Raw genomic sequence first — 12,303 nt, 5'->3', positions numbered from 1 at the left:
ATGATCGTATGTCTCCACCTAGTGTTGGTTTATGGAAATTACATGACACATTTTACCTGTTTCTTTGTCGTGTCCTATGCCTATCGTGCTCTCGCTCCCATTCTCTTTCAGCTCAAACTGACATATGGCAAGGTGTGATGGTGACGACACACAGGGCGAAAATCCAGGACAAATAACTCTTTATTGATAGATTGATACTGATATATTGATCAATGTTATTCAGATTGTCAGGCTTCTTGCTCATTTGGGTCCATCGAGAACTATGTTAAATGTCAAACAAGTGACATATAGCACACTTGTTTGCCCCCATTCAAAGTACAGTTACCAGTTACCAGAGGACAGTGACGATTGTACTGGCATGACGGTTGTTACCGATTAGATTAGATTAAAATGGTTTTGACCTCTAGCTATTAGTGTGGATGAGCTTTTTTCTTCACGTTCATCCTGTTTGCACTTGGCATCTTCCTGACCAGTAGGAGGAGACAGAGAATCTGTTTTGTTTACAGAGGATTTCAGGACACTACATACAAGAGATTCCAGTCAACTTTTCAGCATTGGACGAATTTTCCTCCTCGAGTTACATATTTTGTGTACTTCTACTTTACATGACATTAGTTTAGATGTGTGCATTTAGTAGAAAGCAGAGTGCAGATGTAGAGTACGTTTCCATCAGTATCCCTTGGTGTTGTTCACATCTTGCTCTCCAGTTTCAAAAGTGAACGTTTAGAGGGCTCCTTTACCCTGGCATTCTCTTTCTGTAGTCCAGACTGCTCACTGAGTTATATATCAGGCTTTTCAAAGGAATCAAATAAGTATTTACATAATGGCCTCTCTGTCCGTAATCAATAGGCAGCCAGTTGCATTTACCTCACAATTGTGATTACCAATATATCATGTTGCAAGATGAATGCTTATTTTCCTGATCGTTAATCTTTCTTGAAAGCTTTTCAAAAGCTGTGAAAACATGTTTTTGGTGTTACTCACATAGGTTTCAGAGTCTAATTAACATCTGTTTCACACACACACACACACACACACACACACACACACACACACACACACACACACACACACACACACATTTCAATCGTTTATTTGAATCGGCCAAACACATTTCATAAAGGATTTTAAATATATTTCCAGAGATTAGATACACTTTGACATTTAAGAGTACAGAAAACATTGCCTGCACCACACAGCAAGGCTCCCAGTTAAAATTGAGAGGGAGCAACATTTTGCCAGCAGTCTGTCCCCTTCCTTAGGTAGACCTGCCAATCGGAGGGCAATTAAGGGCTGGTACTTGGTTAGTTTGTCAGAGAAGGCTATGTCCATATGTAGCTCAAAGACACAACCTATCTCTAAGACTGCCACTTTTTTTTGGCCTTCATCTACAAAAACATCTTCCTCTCCTTTCATTCCAGTTCAAATGAGTTTTTTTGAGCTTCGTCATTGTATTTAATGCTCTCTTAATGTTGTTTCCAATTGGTTCGATCTGATGATCCGCAGCTGATCCTCCAAGTATGTAGACTTTGCCGTGCAGAAGCGGAATTATCCAACTTCCTCCTCCTGAACAGCTTATTGCATTAAGTAGTATATGATCACTACCCTCTCACACATACTCAGCTTGTGCTCCATACTACAAATGCTAATGTATTCATCTGCAGTACCGTACAAATAGTTCAGTGTGCTTCCATATGCACACTTACGTATGTTATAAATCCATATTTGCTCATACATTTAATCCAGAATTGATATGTTTTATGTACTTCATGAAGACGGATGGGATGATTAAAAGTATGATATAATTTAACAGGAATGGTTTATCCATCCCCATCATCAATATTATGTTTCACTGCTAAGACTTAAGTTATTAAGGTAAACAGACACAGGCCTATCTCTATAGGAATCCTTTCCATGTTAGTAGACACTTATAATAACATTACTATCCTGTCAGTGGCGAAAACATACGGTTTACTTTGATGAAGACACTTGCCCCATTGTATAGCCATTTTTGCGGTTGCTGGTTTTAGCACTCTAACTCAATACTGGACCGATTGTGAACACTTTTACCCCTAGTAAAAAATCTGGACCTACAAAAAGGGGAAAATAGGGCCCAGGTTCAAATGTTTCCCTTTAAATGCACATTTCAAACCAAGTGCCAAAACACAGCACACACACACACACACACACACACACACACACACACACACACACACACACATACACACACACACACACACACACATTTCAAACCAAGTGCCAAAACAACACACCTGCTGCCACCTGGAGGACAGGAGCCTTCAGCCCCTTTAGACCGTACAAAGACAATCCGTCTAAAAAAACCAAGATGGCGACTACTATCACTTTCTACTTGATACTTTCAGAAGTGTAGTTAAGTGTTGGAAAGGTCACTGATGCAGCAGGGGTGTGAAGCGGCCTGAAGCCCAATTTATGGTTGTCTGTGTTTACAGAGACACGGAGAGCCCTCTCCGTCGTGGCAAACCCTCTCCGAGCACCTCTCCGAGGCCTGACGTGCGTCTCCATTGCACAGTGTCTATTTCTCTGTAACTTTTAAGAGGGTTACTCAGAGAGGTCCATTAGCACAGTGTTTCCCAAACTGGGGTACGCAAAGGGACGTAGGGGGTACGCGGGGTAAAAAATGTGATTTGCATTTTCAAGTTGAAACAGCCCATTGCATTTTCAAACTGACCTATAAATAGACATGACATCTTAAACAGTCTGAATAGCCCAGTCGCAATGCCAAAAATACACTCATGTAAACATTGTAGTAATAATTGTAACTTTTTACACTGCCAAAAATAGCTACAGGTAGGTTAGTCAAAACATAGGCACAACGGTCAGAATTCCACCCGCTGATGCCCTGTGTAGAGAAGCGGGAGCTCATTCCGGTTGCTGCATGAAAATGGATACATGGTTAAAAAGACTTAATCCCCCGTCCAGAGAGACACCAACCGCTACTAGCTTTTTTGATTACAAATGAACTGGGTGTGACTGACATTGTCAAACGCGACATAACAACGCACCTCAGTGAAAAGACTTTGATGCCCTTTGCCACGACGTGCTTATGTGAGAGTGGGTTTTCAGCTCTGACGAGCATGAAAACAAAATACATGCACAGACTGTGTGGTAAACCATTTAAGACTTTCTCAAATTCAGCCAGACATTGCATAGTTATGTGCATCCTCTCTAGCACACCCTTCTCATTAACCTGTGGTGAGCGTGTGTGTTTGGGGGGGGGGCTGAGATTGAGTGTGTGAAGGGGTACGGGACTGTAAAAAGTTTGGGAAACACTGCATAAGCATAACCGTCTATTTGTCATATAAATGAGGGCACCACTTGGATCTCAGTGCTGATGCCAGTGAATCCCTCCGAATGTGAAAAAGGACCTCGATTGGACCTTCAGCACCACATCTGCCATGTGGCTCTGACTATCAGGGGACTGAACTGTTTTTAATTACTGAGAAATAGGAAGGAAACACAAATTAAATCAGTTAATGCCAGTATATTAATTTATGGCAGGATGGTTATATTTTATACAGTAATACACAGGGCTATGTGTTGGATGTCATTCATTTATGACAGTAGTGTTATATTTCATTCAGTAATTTCAGGCCCTGGGCTCTGTAAAGTGCCTTGAGACAATTGTATTGTTTTGGCGCTGCATCAATGAAATTAATTGAATTGAGTATTACACAGGGCTATATGTTGAATCTCTACGTAGAGGTGCGCACACAAAGGCTCAATCAATCCCTCAACAGACCTTGATATGGCCCGACACAGGCTACATGTGGTTGAAAGTGCAGCGTGTGGAAGCCCATTATCTTCACATAGTTCTCTTCATCTCTTGGGATATTTAAATTCTTTCATATCATTTCATGCGGTTGAGTGTTTTAAAAACAGTTACAAATGTGGGGCAACACATGACCCAGAGCAGATGCAGTTACACTGTATCTCCACTAGGGAGAGCCAAATCCAGCCATGGTAATACAAATCAGTGTTTACCCAATCACAATTATTTTTTAATGGAGGAAATGAATACATACAGGTCACAGCTTCATACAACTACAGGTTCTAAGCTTTCTTTTTCAAATATAGATTGCAAGGGGGCTTGAGATAACTCCAGCTGCTACACCAGACGTTTGTCTTGCTAGCTCCAATTCGTGAAGCCTTCTCCTCTTCCATGTGAGAGTTTCTCTGAGTGGTAGCTTGGCATAGTCACCTCTCTTCCTGCTGCCCGCTGGGAGGCGACTCAGTGGGGGGCGACTGCAGAATATATTATCGCTTCTCAAGAATGTGCAGTAAATGAAACGCCTGGAAATCTGAAAATCAAAGTTCCATGAAATCAAAGTTCCATGTAAAAACCGATTCACAATTATATGAATCAGTTTGAGAAAAACATAATGGCTGTTGTACAGACATGTCAATCATGGGGCAGACTGTTTTCTCAGAATAATAACGAGCAACTTGAGGTAGAAGAAATATCTGTTTCCATCGCGTGGTTTGTGCTTTCCCAAATAACATATTCGGATTCAGGTACATCCCCAATAGAAACACTCCAATTAATCACCAACACCTTAGAGAAGAAAGCCTCACTTAATAATACAAATGTAATTAACTATTGATTTGCACACATTCTTTATACCGGTGAAACAATAATCTCACTGCATGTGGTTTTTAATAAATATCTAATAAAGATTTGATGCTAAATGTGTCTTCTATGAGATCAATACTAATCCCAAAACCTCATTATATTACAGTCATTACATTTGGGTCCTGAGGTCTAAACAGCCACAGTAAAGTAAACCGTGCCCAATGAAACAGCACTCGTATGTGGACTTTACAGCTTAAAGAGCCCTATCCTTTCGTAAATCTTTTTTTTAGAAGAAATGTGGACATTGTGTTATTACAGGCAAATATGTTTTTATGTTGCATTTGTCATGTCTAACGATAGGCCTTGAAGCTGTCCATGAAACATTGGCAACAAAACCCCAGTTCTTAGAGTAAACATTTCATTTCATTTTTACCCAGCTTCATTGTCTGTTAGCTATACTTTCAAGGAGGCAACTGCATTTCTGATAGGCCTTTGCATACCTCCTTCCTGGATGGCAGGACCTAACGTGCTTGACATGTCATGCTGTACTCCTCTCTCTCTCTCTCTCTCTCTCCTCTCTCTCTCTCTCTCTCTCTCTCTCTCTCTCTCTCTCTCTCTCTCTCTCTCTCTCTTACTGACTCACAATCTGTTGCTCCTTTGTACCTGACCCTAGCTGGTCAAAGTCTGTGGTGCACCACCTGAGAAAAGCGTGACGCCCCCTGACCTCCGCACCACGCGCTGGCTGCGTGCACAGACCCTGAGGGTAGGGCAGTGGGGCGGTGGTGGTGGGGTGGTGGGGGCGGTGGGGCGGTGGTGGTGGGGAGAGGGTTGATGTGAAACGTGCCGGTTTAAATGGGCTTTTTTCAAAAGCATGCAACATGCCATAGATATAGAACAAATAGAAATAATAAAAAAAATAGATAAAATAAATAAAAATAACATTGTACTAGCGTGGGAAAGATGTGGCCCAGTCCCATGCCAGAGCCGGGCCAGAGCCGGGCCAGAACTGGGCCGCATCCCAGCCAGAGCCAGCTGCTGTCCGATGTGATCTGAGGATACGAGAGGTTGGCTGATGGTTGATGTCAAATGTCAGTGTAAGACAGTGGTCTCTATGATGTGGGCCCGGCTCTTCTGCTCGGTGGCATATTATGCAGGGCTTATTACGGGTGAATGAGGCCAGTGTCTTAAAATGACGATAGCTGACTACTGACTGGCTTCTGTAATGGCCGGACACACCACTGACATATTAACTCGTCAGTAACGTCTCTGATCAGAGCACGTGAGGACCAGAGAACCTGGACGGCAGGCAGAGGGACAGTGAAGAGTGTGTGTGTGTGTGTGTGTGTGTGTGTGTGTGTGTGTGTGTGTGTGTGTGTGAGTATGTGTGTATGTGTGTGTGTGTGTGTGATGGCTGGGTGGGAGTCATATGAACTCACTCTAAAACGTGCCTTTAATTTAACAGGCCTGCACGCGGCCCCACCCATCCACACACCCCGCCTCAAGCGTGCAGAGTCACGGGACATCGGAGGCTGGAGTCCTCATGCCGTGAGGGGCATCATGGGACATAGATTAGGTGAGTGGCGAAGCCATCTCCTCCGGAATGACAATGACAATGACTGTGTCCTCGCTGAATTTTCATTTGAGTTCAATTTATTTATTCATACATCACCATAACTAATGGATATTGTGTTAAGATGCTATACAGGACCCAAGGTCCGACCCCTTACAGCAAGGAAATAGATGACCATGACAAGCGGAACTATTGTTGGAACAAGTAGAAACCAAGGGCAGAATCTACAACCACACTTGAATCTACTCGATTATGACAGACTTCCTAGGTTGTGATGGATTTTTGTTAAGGGGTGAGAGTATATCCAAATGGTGTGTGGACTGTGCCTGGAATGAACCACAAGCTGCAACAAATTCAGATTAGAAGATCTAGCTCAGAAATGCCACAGATCCGTCCATCAGAACCAGACCATCAGAACCAGACCATCAGAACCAGACCACCAGAACCAGACCATCAGAACCAGACCACCAGAACCAGACCATCAGAACCAGAGCATCAGACCACCTTATATGCTCTCTCGGTCATCACATGCTCAGATTGATCTCAAAAAACAGACTGATTGATTCATTTTCTCTCTTTCAAAGAGCTCTGTTGAGGCTTGTGCCACTCATGGGCAGATTGACTAACATATCAGCGCCCGATTTAGGTGTACGTCGCAATTAAAGTGTGCTTGATTAATACAAATGCGGCAGTACCAGTATTTTGTAGTTTAGCCTGTCAACGGATTCCGTTTCAATGCAAACAAAGCATGGAAGATTGGACTCGCTTGGTTATTGAATGAGTGGGCTTACAGAGTAAACCACGCCCACTGCCAGTCTTTTATCCAAATACAGTTACAAATACAGATAATTATGTTAGTTATACAGATACAGGTACAGATACAGATACAAATGATGACTTCTCTGCAGACTTCCAGTACGTACATCTGCCCCATAATTAGTGTATGTCCAATGGCTATGTTTGTCAACAATCTGTCTGTAACAATAGTGTTTGCGCCTAAAATGCCTTGGCTGGTCAAGGTCTCTCAGTCAAGTGTGATAAGGGTAAAAGAGCAGGCGAAAGACAGAGAGGCTGTTTGTTTGAAAAGGACTCTGACTACTTATAGACATTTTTACTCAATGTAAAAAGGAAACACAACATGCGTCCTTATTTTCCAAAACCACAAGGACCCTTAGTATGCACCAGTAGTTTTCCCTGAGAAACTCTTCAGTGTCATAGCAGTTAGTTGTCACCTATGAAATAACCTATTATCTGTTTAATTTTATAAAAAACGGAGAGACATTGAATATTGGGGGACATGGTCAATTATTCCTCCTGCTATGTTTGTTGGCAGTTCGGTTTGTCACAACAGCATTGAAATAGATCCCAAACTCACTCTGGCACTTGGGGGGTAAACAAACCCAAAAAAACGATTAAATACCTGACTTTGTTTTTTTCTGGGAGGACTTGGTTTGGTTTGACTATTTAAACTTAGTGTGTATATTTGTCCTTGTGGCTTGATACAACAAACCACAAATATGCTGGGTTAATGTGCAAGCTGACTTCCACTGACAGACTCGGTAAGGGACTATCTCTACTTGTTGGTACTTTTCCATAGGCCGTGTAGATACTGTAGCTCATAGACATGTCCTGACCTGAAGACAACAGCTTATCGCACAGGCCAAATGATAGATCCAAGGAAACAAAAGACTCAGATGTGTCATTTACAAAACGGGTGGCATGAGGCATTTAACGATATTTAACATCAGAAATCTGAAAAGACTGATCTGAAAATCGGAAATCTCATCCTTCATACTCAAAGATCAGAACATTTAAAAGAACAAACAGCAGATTTTTCAAGAAATGTATTGGTCCATAAGATGACAAGGCTATACAATTTAGCATTAAAATGTATTACAATAAAATTGGCACGTGTTAAAGGCATCCGAGCAGAAATTTGATAGGAGTGTTTCAGGTCACACCACAAAAACCCAGCTAATATAAAACTAGCAAGCACTCCTCTCCTATCACAAGGTCCTCTGTGGCATTATCTAGCAGTGATAGCCTATCTCAGTGATTAACTCTCTGTGCGCCCTTCATGTATGTGTGGGTGTATACTCACAAAATCACTTGGTTAGGCCATTCTCAAGCCTGACTCACGTCACTGAGATGACGATAGCAGAAGAAAACTGAAAACATTTACATTTACATTTACATTACATTTAGTCATTTAGCAGACGCTTTTGTCCAAAGCGACGTACAAGGGAGAGAATATTCAAGCTACGAGCAATAGAACCTGGTGTAACAATAAATAAATACTACTTTACATTAGAAATATAACAAAATGAAATAAAAAGAAAGAAAGAGTGCAGAAGTGTAACTGCTGTAATTGCAAGTTACGCACTAGTCGAAGTGCCAGTTAGGACGGGAAGTGCTCTCTGAAGAGTTGGGTCTTCAAAAGCTTCTTAAAGGTAGAGAGGGACGCCCCTGCTCTGGTAGTGCTGGGTAGTTCATTCCACCAACATCAGGGAGTGGCTAATGGGGAAGTATTATTTTCATTGAAGGAGAGACTGTTGTCATTTTTATGGCACTCTTCAAATAACCACATCTGTGAGGCTGCAAAGAGAGGAATACATACACACCAACACACACACAAGAAATGACATAATATGACGTCTGATCAGACATACATTACGTTATATTAAAATTACATTCCATTTACAAGAACTTGCAGACACTTTTGTCCCAAGCCACTTAAGCTACAGTGGCATTGAGGTCTACATTTCTAGCAGATGCCATTAACTTGTTAAGCACCATGTCCTACCATTTGAGCAACAGCAATGCTAACATTCTGATGTAATTCTCATGAATGTCCCATCATAGATATGGAGAGACGTTAGAACTGGCAGCTTCCTACTTACGTTTTAAAGTGAATGCATTGTAAGTGACAGCTATCAATTGCAGTGACAGCCACAGACAAAGTTGGACTGGGCCATCAAAGGGCACTCCAAAAGGGACACTATCAGAAAAAATACTATTGGCATGATGTATTTACATTCAAAGCCTTATACATATCAGATAATGGCAACAAAACTGTAGGTCGACAGGAAAGTATTGTCAGACAGGAAAGTGTTCATTCTGATACTACTGATTATTTCTCAATTTTCACGTTTTGATACTACTTTTCAATCAGAATAATGCTTCAGTTCTTCATCAAATTTGCATCAATGCCATAAAGAGTTGTCCTTCTTTCCCCTGGACATGACCATACACAAGTCCTCCTGTTCGGAAGCGGGCCACATTGGCTAGCGGTTTGGTTATGTAAGCCATAATGCTTCTCAGCATGCCTCTAATCTCGCCATAATTCCTGTGCCGCTTTCTCGTGACTTGGTTTTGGCACTGGCGTGAGACTACCAGGTCGCCCTAAATAAACCGAGTTGTCGGAGCCTAGCGAGCGAGGGCGTTCATTTATTTTAGTAATTTACTGTCTCTAACACACTACTGATAACCACATCTGGAATCTTATGTAACGCCCAATCAGAGCTCAGTACATGTTTGGCAATGTGATGTTCTCTGCTGTGACCCTGGCCTGTTTTCTTAATGATATACATTTAGACTGCGTGCCGTTTATTAATTTAGCAGATCTACTTTTGGTTTAAGGTGACTTACAGTACAGGTTAGATATACACCCATGTGCTGGCACTTTCTTCATCAGTACAGCTACAACTGACTTGACTTGACCACTAAATATATGTGACTTCTTTGCTGAATGTTAGGCAGTGGCGGTGCGTCAATACAGGGCGCAATACCTCCACAGATTTCCATTTTCCAAATGTACCCACTCCACCATCAATAGCCCTTCCTATGACAGTAAAAGCAGTGATGTGTATTGAGGCTTTCATTAGTTTCTATCAGGCTGGACGAGGGGCCATGTAAGGACAAGGACCCTGGCTAGACGATGCCAATGCCCGCAACTCACCTCTCCACTGTTGTGGTAGATCCTCCTCCTCCCAGCTATTTACTCTAGGCTGGACGCACTATTCGGACAATTCCCCCAACAACGCTCACACACACGCTCCCCTGCCCTGCCCTGCTGGACAAAAGCACTCTGGCAGGACAGATATCTTTCCCTGTGTTAAGCCCATCAGCAGTGGAATGTCATAGAGATGACTGGAAGTTTCAGCATTCCATGCCGCTATGTGTTTACACTTAAACTTTTCAATTCAATTCTTTTTAGTGTATTTAAGGTATTTGAATTCAACTTCATTTCTTAAATGACGTCAATGATAAATGGCAGTATGTATTTGTCCATGCAGTATTTAACAGAAATGTTCCATGTGTCTGACTTAAGACAAACCACAAGACACTAAAAATATGCTTAAATGTCACACTTTAAATGACACTTAAGGCTCACTTATGACATATATTTCCCACTGGCACTTTTCCCCAAGACACAGGTTACACAAAAGGACCCTAAGACCTGGTTTACTTTTAATGCATTAAGAGGCTATTTTCCACCATTTACTCAGGACATGTATGAATTTGGCAGCGACTACAATAGCTCACATGAGGCTGGTGAAGAGAGAGGATCGTGAGGGTTCGGAAGGTCATGCCTCTACAACTTCCCATGTGCCCTGTTAGCAAGGATGGTCCCAGATTGGATTAGTCCGCCGCGCACATGATCTCAACTTGTAAAATTGCTGCTGTAATTGTGAAACCAAGAGGCGTACGCATTTTATTCTGCAATTGAATTAACAAACCAGATTTTCTCATAAGGGAGAGTGGAACCCCAGTCAGCTGATTTGGACTCTCACACAAGGACTCTCACACAAAGACTCATTGGTTTGCAGAAATAGGTGCAAAAATGTATCTCGTCTTTGACCAGCTCCTGCGTCCTATTGGAATGCCTTTGAAATACCTTTTTGAGTGAATTACTCTCTGTATATATCATAGAGGAATAAAGCTATTTTGCAAGTTTAGCCTACATTGGCTATATGTAACATCATTACATCATGATGATGAATGAATGTAATGAGCTTTAGTTAGGCCACTTACACAGCTCACCCCTTCAGTGTTCTTCTGAGGTAAACCTTGTAAGAAGAAAAAATATATTAAAAAGCATTTCAAACTTTATAAACATTTGAATAGGAAAACAACAACCATGCAATCAAGTGCTATATAGAATTACAAAATGTCACCTAATTTTGTGCACACACATACCCTTTCACTGATAAGTGTTCATGCAAAAATATTCTAGCAAAAAAGCTATATTGTTGCATGCAAGGGGATTGTTGCGCTTCTGTGTGTGTGTGTAAAAGCTTGCCCCATAATGCTGCTGTGCGTGAGTGACTGATAGAATGGTTAATGTTCAATTCTGTGTTTAATATTCCATTTTATAATGTATTTTAGTTTCTTGTGGTAATGTTAATGCCTGTATTTCTGTTATCATTTTGACTCCTTGTGATATGTGTAATTGACTTTGTGCAATGTCCTGTCTGTTTGCGCATTTGACCACCCTTACCTATTGTATCATGAATCAAGATTAGAGCCCCCCCCCCCCACCTGTAGCAATTGTACCCTTTAGTCTGACTAAATGTCGTGTTGGTGATTAACTAGCAGGATGTCAAAGGAGAGCTATCTGCCTGCTTCCCTCACTACAATATGTCAACATCTACAGTTGTGAAATGGTCAGGTTTCTATGCAACTGTTTAGTTGAATGCACTAATGGTTAACCTAGAATGAATATGAGAGCTCTGAAAAGAGTAGCCCACACATATAAACCTATATGGCCTATTATGTGTCACAGGTTATCTTTATGGTCAATCACCAAATAGAAAAAGGCCAGTGGACCACTGTCGGCCCACCGGGGGCAGAGCTGGGGGTCTGCTGGTCTTCTGCTCAACGGTTTTCGGGGAGTCTGCTGGTGAGTTACAGACAAACTGCCCACCGTTTTGCCACTCGCTTTCAAAACATGCTTCCTTTAATCATTTATACTTCTTCAGTCATTTTCACCAAGCCTTAACATTTTTCTAGATGTTACCAATGCGTAACATACTGTAAGTCCTCAATTTTCACCTTGAGAACGTTCTAGTACCAGGAACTTCTGTTTAGCGGCTGCTATTTTAAAGAGCCTATACCAAGG

The sequence above is a fragment of the Clupea harengus genome, chromosome 22 (assembly GCF_900700415.2).
Source record: "Clupea harengus chromosome 22, Ch_v2.0.2, whole genome shotgun sequence".
NCBI classification, from domain to species: domain Eukaryota; kingdom Metazoa; phylum Chordata; class Actinopteri; order Clupeiformes; family Clupeidae; genus Clupea; species Clupea harengus.
This window is presented reverse-complemented; position numbering follows the sequence as displayed.